General features: G+C 33.2%; 1 long non-coding RNA gene across 1 annotated transcript; it reads right to left on the bottom strand.

Annotated features, from left to right (window-relative positions):
• Positions 1-808: 808 nt before the first annotated feature.
• Positions 809-6,151, bottom strand: LOC148943935 (uncharacterized). The gene is made up of 2 exons (XR_016142954.1): positions 5,796-6,151; positions 809-3,816 (listed from the first exon to the last, which is right to left on the bottom strand). It is a non-coding gene; the product is annotated as an uncharacterized LOC148943935 (long non-coding RNA).
• Positions 6,152-7,968: the final 1,817 nt, after the last annotated feature.

The raw sequence follows: 7,968 nt of genomic DNA, 5'->3' as shown, positions 1-7,968 counted from the left end.
TATTCAACTTTATACTCTAAGCTGTTTCTGGAATATAGCTGAAAAGTATGTTTGATAACAGTAAGACTAGTTAAACGAGTAGCAGTAGCAGTGCTACTACAACTACAAGTGGTAGCATACCAATCTTCATTAGTTCAACATTCCTCTTAATATACCCAGAAAGGTTCAACTTTATGCTCTAAGAGGTGATGATATATTCTTCGTGTGATCTTTTAAAATGATCCCAACCTACTGTGTTTTTTAATTCAATCCAAAATCTGCTTCAGCATATCCAGAAAGTTTCATCTTAATACCCTTAGTCTTAGCATAAGAATGCGTATAGTATTTTTCGTTATTTCAACACCTTTTCCCCTTAATATGTACGTATAGTTTCAACTTAATAGTCGGAGCTGTTTCCGAGATATAGCTGAAAAGTCCGATTGATAACGTGCGTTCATCTATTTCTTTTTTTATTATTATTTGGTTCAACATCCCCCTCAACACTCCCTGAATGTTTCATCTTAGTACCCACGGCATCAGTAGAATGAGCAGGAGTAGTAAAATTTGTAGAAGCGGTAGTAGTACAACCCACATAGTGCGTTTTTGCTACTTCGGCATACCGCTTAACATGTACTGAAAGTTCCTGCTTAATACCCAAAGCCGTTCCTGGGATAATGCTAATAGGTATGCATAGGGTGAGTTTTGATTCAGTTCAACAGCCTCCTCAACTTTTCTTGGAAATTTCACCTAAATATCCCCAGCCTGAGAAATAGTGGATGTTGCAAGACTAGCAATAATAGGACTATTAGTATAAGCATCTATAGATGGATAGATAGATAGATATTTATTACAACAAAAGCCGCTTTGGGTCATCACAAAAAAGATAAATAAAACAAAATTACACCACATGATACTAACACACATAACTAAACATGGTATATAATAATAGCAATGAAAAAGAATAACGACTGTAAAACAAAAACAAACATAATAAGGAACATAATACCATAAAACTAACATAATTATACAAAATGTTGCAGATATGATCGATATATCGTAAATAATTTAAAGCTACATGGGACATGGCTAAAAAAATGAAATACTTCAAGCATGCCTTATAAAACAAATTACAACATATTTGCTGTCCCGGCTATCGCCCGACCTACAAAAATCTCTCTCTGGGCTGCATGGCTAAATGGGCGTACCTCCCCACATTCTTAATATCCACTTTGCAATTATTCTTTTTTTAATTCCCACCATCCAAACCCTCCCTTTTACCCCAATCCCAAAAATGTCTGCCGTCAAATCTTTCATCTCCTTACAATTGCAAAAAAAGTACTTTAAATCTTCATTTTCTCTGCAAATTGGGCAAACATACAAACCTATCCGCGACCAAAACCTCCCCAAATACTTCCTTACTCCACCTACCTTAACACTTTTAGCAACTCCGGTTATATCACAGGTATGCCCTTTGGACATAGTTGGATGTTCACATTGTGTTTTTATTCAGTTAAACATTCCTAAAAACATACTATAAAAGTTTCAACTTAATAACTTATTCTATTCCTGAGATATTGCATCACTGCCATTTTAACAACCTGGATTCACTTTAAAGTTTTTTTATTTGGAAACAGTAGTAGTTGCAGTTACAGTAGTTTGTAGTTGCAGTCGAAGTCCCAAGTATTCGCAGTAGTGATCATAAGTTGTCGCAGCCGTAAGTAGTATTAGTCACAGCATCAAGTAGTCAAAGTCATGGTCACAAGTAGTTATAGTCACATTCGTAAGTGGTTGCAGTCTCAATTAGTTGGAGTTACAGTTAAAAGTAGTTACAAACACAATTTCTTCCAATTGCCAGAATTCGCAGTCTCAAGTAGTTATAGAAGGAAGCAGTAACAAGTAGACAGTCACAAGCTATCGCTATCAAAAGTAGGCAAGGTTTAATACATGTACATACAGTGCGTTTTAAATTAGTTAAAGATGCATCTAACATACCTTGGAAGCTTCACATTAATACACTTAGCAATTCCAGATAGTGCAGATCCGCCTTTCTAACAACAGTGTTTACTTAAACATTCCCTTCAACAAACTCTGGAGGTTTCAACTTTATACATTTAGCAATTCTTGATATTTCACAAACACGACCTTCTGAGAAACTTTAATGTACACCAGGTTCTTTGATTTTGTTCAACATCCCTAGTAACAAGGTCTGAAATTTCCAATACAATATCTCTAGATTTTCGTTGGATATTGAACATACATCTTTTTTACAACCTGGATACACACAGCACCTTTTGGCTTAGTTTTATACCCCCTCAAGGTTCCTTAAAATAAGACTTAATACCCTGTTTTGTTCCTGGAACGTTGAATCTGTGCCATTTTTAAAAACCTGACTTTAAGTTCACTCTTTGTTTTAGTTTAATAGTAATAGTAGCAATAGTATTAATACAAGCTCTGAGAGTTTCCAACTTAATATTCTAAGCCGTCCCTAAGACGTTAATCATATACCCTTTGACAACCTATATAAACTCAGTGCCTTTTAATATTGCCCTAGTAGCCCAAAGCACCTTAATTTTATATCAAAATGAATTTTCCTTGAAATTTATACTTGTTACAACATTCTACTCCTGAGATATCGCATTACTTCCATTTAGATAACTTCGATGCTCTTAAACACTATTTATTTAGTTCCAGAGTAGTAACATCAGTGGAAGTAGTAGTAGTATCCCCAGAAATTTCAATTTAATGCGCTGACCGTTCCTCTCATTATAGAATAGTTTTCACCGTATTTGATATTAATAGAATAATTTTTTACAATATAGATACTTCATTCTACTATATACAGTTCTGGTGGTGTGGATCGACCAAAACTCTTTGGCCCAAAACCAATCTTGAAGGTGAAGAAGCTATCAGAGAAGGCTATTGAAGAATTAACAGCTGGTATCCAGCGTTGCAGCTTCTGTTCAAAATAAGAAAAATCTGTTTTTATGCTAGATCTTCACATAGACACTGGCTGTGAAGAACTTTCACCAATAGAGTGTGACATCTGCCCTGCAATATTTAGGCATTACAGAAATGTTTTTGCTCACATTATGGGAAACCAGATGGGAGAGACAAGAAGAGGTCCTATTTGTTTGTGTGAAATGTATGTACTCCCCTGTAGAAATACAAGGGAGTACATCACTAGCTGTTACACAGAATCCTTCTACAAGTGTTTGTTTAAATTCATTTGAATTGGATTCTGAAGCAAAATCCTTTGACAACCATAAGACATGTTTGAATAGTTCCTTGCGTATTAAAAAACTTAGAATATTAAAAAAAAATATGTAAAGCGATAAAGCAATATATTTGTGATGTATGTGAAAAGAGCTTTTATCATTCGAGCCATTTGAAAAGGCATCAAAGAATGCAAACAGGGGAAAAACCTTTCAAATGTGATGTATGTGAAAAAACTTTCCCAGTCAAGCAGTTTGATTAAGCACCAAAGAGTACACACAGGTGAAAAACCCTTTAAATCTGATGTATGTGAGAAAACTTTTTCTGTGTCAATCAATTTGATTAGACACCAAAGAGTACACACTGGTGAAGCTGTTTAAGTGTAATAAATGCAAAAGAGGATTCTTCTCAATCAAATCTTAATAATTATATAACAATCCATTCTCAGACAAAGCCTGCTAGTTCATAATCTACAAAAACAACTTTTGTGGTCTTGCTGACATCTATTTTAAGCCATTCCTTCGTTTGTAGTTGACTTTGTTTATGTTACCTGGTCTAATCTGGCCCTTTTCCTCTCTTTCCTTCTGACTGAGGATTGGATTGACCCACAGTTTTCTCCTCTTTCTGAAAAAAAGCAGGGTATTAATGGAGGTCAGTATTATTCCTACTGCCAACCAGAGGTCTAAATTGGTTCAGATAAGAGGGAGTACTTTATCCAGACTATTGCTCAACATCTGATTTGCCAGGTATGAAAGATCCTACTCAAATGTAATACTACTAAATATCGCAGTGTTTGAGCCTTTTGCATCTTCACAAAGCTTCTGATCCCTCAAAAAAGCAAAAACAAAGCTATTGCTCCTTTGAAAAATAGTCAGACAAGAAAAAATATGGTAATAGAATTTTTCGTGAAATTTCAAATCACAAATGAACCTCAATGAATCTAAAGTCATTATAATATAGCAGGTGGTCAAAGTGCCTTAAGAAAGTAATTATGGCTGTCTTACTTAGTATACTTTATTTATGAGTCAAGAGAATTCTATGACAGATTATATATATATATATATATAATATATATATATATATATATATATATATATATATATATATATATATATATATATACATATCTTGGGATATTCTCGCATGCAAAAAGATCTAGATAAGTAAGAAGTCTGAAAAAATCGTTAAGAGCCTTAATTAAGGTTTTTGAAAATGACGTCATATAGTAAAAATTACCATGACGTTGTGCACGTAAAAAATGACGTCATGTAAGTCATGGGATCAAGACATTTTATGACGTTTGCGAAAACACCAATACGGGCAGCTAAAGAAAAAGCATTTGCTAAAGTATCTGAAGTAATCAAAATTGAAAATGAATAGCAAAGACACGCACAGTTAGAAGACCAACGAAAACGAGAATTAGAGCTTACAAAAACTTAAAATGAACAGCAAAGGCACGCGTGGTTAGAAGATAAACGAGAATTAGAGTGTATGAAAAATGAAAATGAACAGCAGAGACATGCGCGGTTAGAAGATAAACAAAAACGAGGTTTAGAGCGTATCAAAAATGAAAAAGCAGAGCAGAGACACGCGCGGTTAGAAGATAAACAAAAACGAGAATTAGAGCGTACCAAAAATGAAAAAGAAGAGCAAAGATACACGCAGTTAAAAGAGCAGAGGCGTCGTAATCTTTGTTACCAACAACGTATGGGACAAAACCAAGCACAGATGTACAAAGATGCCATAAACTGAGTAAGTATAACATATAAGTCTTTGGGACGCCCTTTGATGATTGGGTTTGGGATTTTGACATGGATAAGGTCATCAATGCCTATCATACCTTTGTTCAGCAATATATATATATATATATATATATATATATATATATATATATATATATATATATATATATATATATATATATATATATATATATATATATATTCAAGATATGATTTCTTTTGTTAGTATTTTTAACTTAAAATTATATTTGTATTTCTGTATTAAACGTTTTGTATATCTCACATAATTTGAATAAATTGGCCATACCTAGAACAAAAAGATATTCTGAGCTACATTATCTGTATTAATTTTGTTTTTTATACAAGGGTAGGAAGCACTAAGAAGTTTAAAATTTACTTCTAAATTACCTCATGGTGAGAAAATTGCCGGATTTTTTAAGCTCATTTTTTTTTGCAAGATTCATTTTTGAAAACAAATTGTTCAATATGATTACTTTAACCATTTGCCTTAATTCTTTTTGAAATTCTTTTGAGAGAGACAATTTGATAACAATTTTTGTTTGATGTTTAACCTGAATAATCAGACCAAAAAAAAACAATTTTTGGGGAACTTCAAAAGTTTATAAATATAGATTAGTAAAACGGGTGTTCTATTCATTATTCCTGTCTAATAGTTAACAGGTTTTTACCAATTTTAAATAATCTAGTTTTTGTCATTAATGTGTGGGGCCAAAGTGTAAACAATTGGACAGAATCAGTTATTTTAATTTTTTACAAAGTTTTTAAAGGAATTTTTTTGTGCAGTGAAAATATGTTTTCTAGGAGTATTTTATTTGATATTTCAACAACAATTTGACTTACTTATTTGACTTAAAGCTCCTGCTGGTGGTCAAGTGTAGAGAGAGATGGGACTCTTTGCCTCCATTCCCAATGGTCTTTCACAAGCATGACTGCTTCTTAGAGATCGGCACCAATCATGGAGAGGTACTGGGTAAGGCTGTCCCTTCATCTGAATTTGGGTCTTCCATGAGGGCGCTACCAGCCATGTTCATCAAAATTGAAGTGTTCTGGCGGGTGCTTCTGCCGGCATGCGATTTAAGTCACCAAACCACCATAGGGTTCAATTTACTGTACATATAATATGACTCACTATGGGGTTCAGGGCCATACATCTAAAATTATCCCATGTGAGATAAATTAGAGATACATTATATTTATATTTTTTGAGTATGCAGAATTTTTCTTTCATTCTTGAAAAAGTCTAAAGTGTACAATAATGAAGTTTTTTATTGTAGCCATGTTCATATTGATAAAAATGGAAAAAAATTGGCTGAGTAAGAAAAAAACTAATTTACTAACAATTTACCAATTGATAATTAAGATTTGATTTAGAAGAATATCCTTTCTTGCATATATCTCACTTAAACTGTTTCACCCATGTTTACTCTTTGGTTTTTAATCAAATTGCTTGACACAGAGAAAGGTTTCTCACATATATCACATATAAAGGATTTTTCACCCGTGTGTACTCTTTTGTGCTTAATCAAACTACTTGACTCAGAAAAAGCTTACTCACATACAGCACATTTGAAGGGTTTCTCCCCTATGTGCATTCTTTGATGCCTTTTAAAATGGCTTACACGAGAAAAGCTCTTGTCACATATATCACAAATATTTTGCTTTATCCCTGTATATGTTTCTGTACATCTTTTCAATATTCTGGGTTTTTTACTATGCAAAGAACTATTCAAATATATCTTATGGTTGTCCAAGTTCTTTTTGCTTCAGAACCCAATTCAAATGAATTTAAGAAAACAATTGTGGAAGGATTCTGAGTAACAGCTAGTGATGTACTTCCCTGTAGTTCTAACTCAGCTATGCTTGGTAAAAAATGACTATGTATAACTTGATTTTGAGTCACATCATCAATACATTCATATAAACAAATAAGACCTCTTCTTTTCTCTCCCATCTGGTTTGCCATAATGTGAGCAACAACATTTCTGTAATGCCAAAATATTGCAGGGCAGACATCACACTCTATTGGAGAAAATTTTTCACAACCAGTGTCTATGAGAAGGTCTAGCACAAAAACAGATTTTTCTGCTTTTGAACACTAACCAAAATTCCTGATACCAGCTGTTAGTTCTTCATTAGCCTTCTCTGTTAGCATCTTCACCTTCACAATTGGTTTTGGGTCAAAGACTTTTGGTTAATCTACACCACCAGTACTGCGCACAGTAGAATGAAATCTATATAGTAAAAAATTATATTATTCATAGTAAATAATGTGAAAACTATTCAATAATTAGACATCATAGCAAATACAAATGAAAGGTGAACCTTCTATAACTGTTACCTGTTTAGGGTCTACACAGCCTACCACATTCAAATAAAACAAAAATGTAAGATAGAGCCTCTTTGTTGAAATTAGTCTTGAGTAGTGTATTGACTTGACCCAAAATAATGTTGTTTTTTTTTAACAAGACATTTCTAAATGGGAAAGTGATAGATGCAAAAAATAACAAGGTAAATTTGGCTTATAATACAAGCTAGTAAAAATTGTATAAGCTAGTTTCAAACAACACCAAAAAGCAAATTTTTTTTCGAAACTGACCATTTTTCTATTGTTGTAATTTATGTATTTAGTCTAGCCAATAAATTAATGTAGGCTATGTGAATTTCATTTGGTACCTGTATGATATACCCACTGCTGCTCAAGTTGATCATGCATTGACTGACTGTAAACCAGTTTCTTTTGCTTTATCATGAGAAAAAACAAAGAGATGTGACAGAATAGACAGGAGATATATATGGTTTGGGCTATATATTTGCACATTAGGGGGTTGGGGGTAAAGTATTTGGACAGTATGAAGTCTAAAACAGTTCTTACTTCATAATATAGAGAATAATTGTAGCTAAGATATTTTGCATGCTAACCCATTGTGCTATACCCACCCACCCCCTAATGGGCAAATATATAACCCAAATTTGTTTCAAGTGCCTTTCATTTTTAAGAATGTAAACCATTTTT

The sequence above is a fragment of the Artemia sp. Qi Xiang Cuo genome, chromosome 15 (assembly GCF_049724085.1).
Source record: "Artemia sp. Qi Xiang Cuo chromosome 15, ASM4972408v1, whole genome shotgun sequence".
NCBI classification, from domain to species: domain Eukaryota; kingdom Metazoa; phylum Arthropoda; class Branchiopoda; order Anostraca; family Artemiidae; genus Artemia; species Artemia sp. Qi Xiang Cuo.
This window is presented reverse-complemented; position numbering and strand designations above follow the sequence as displayed.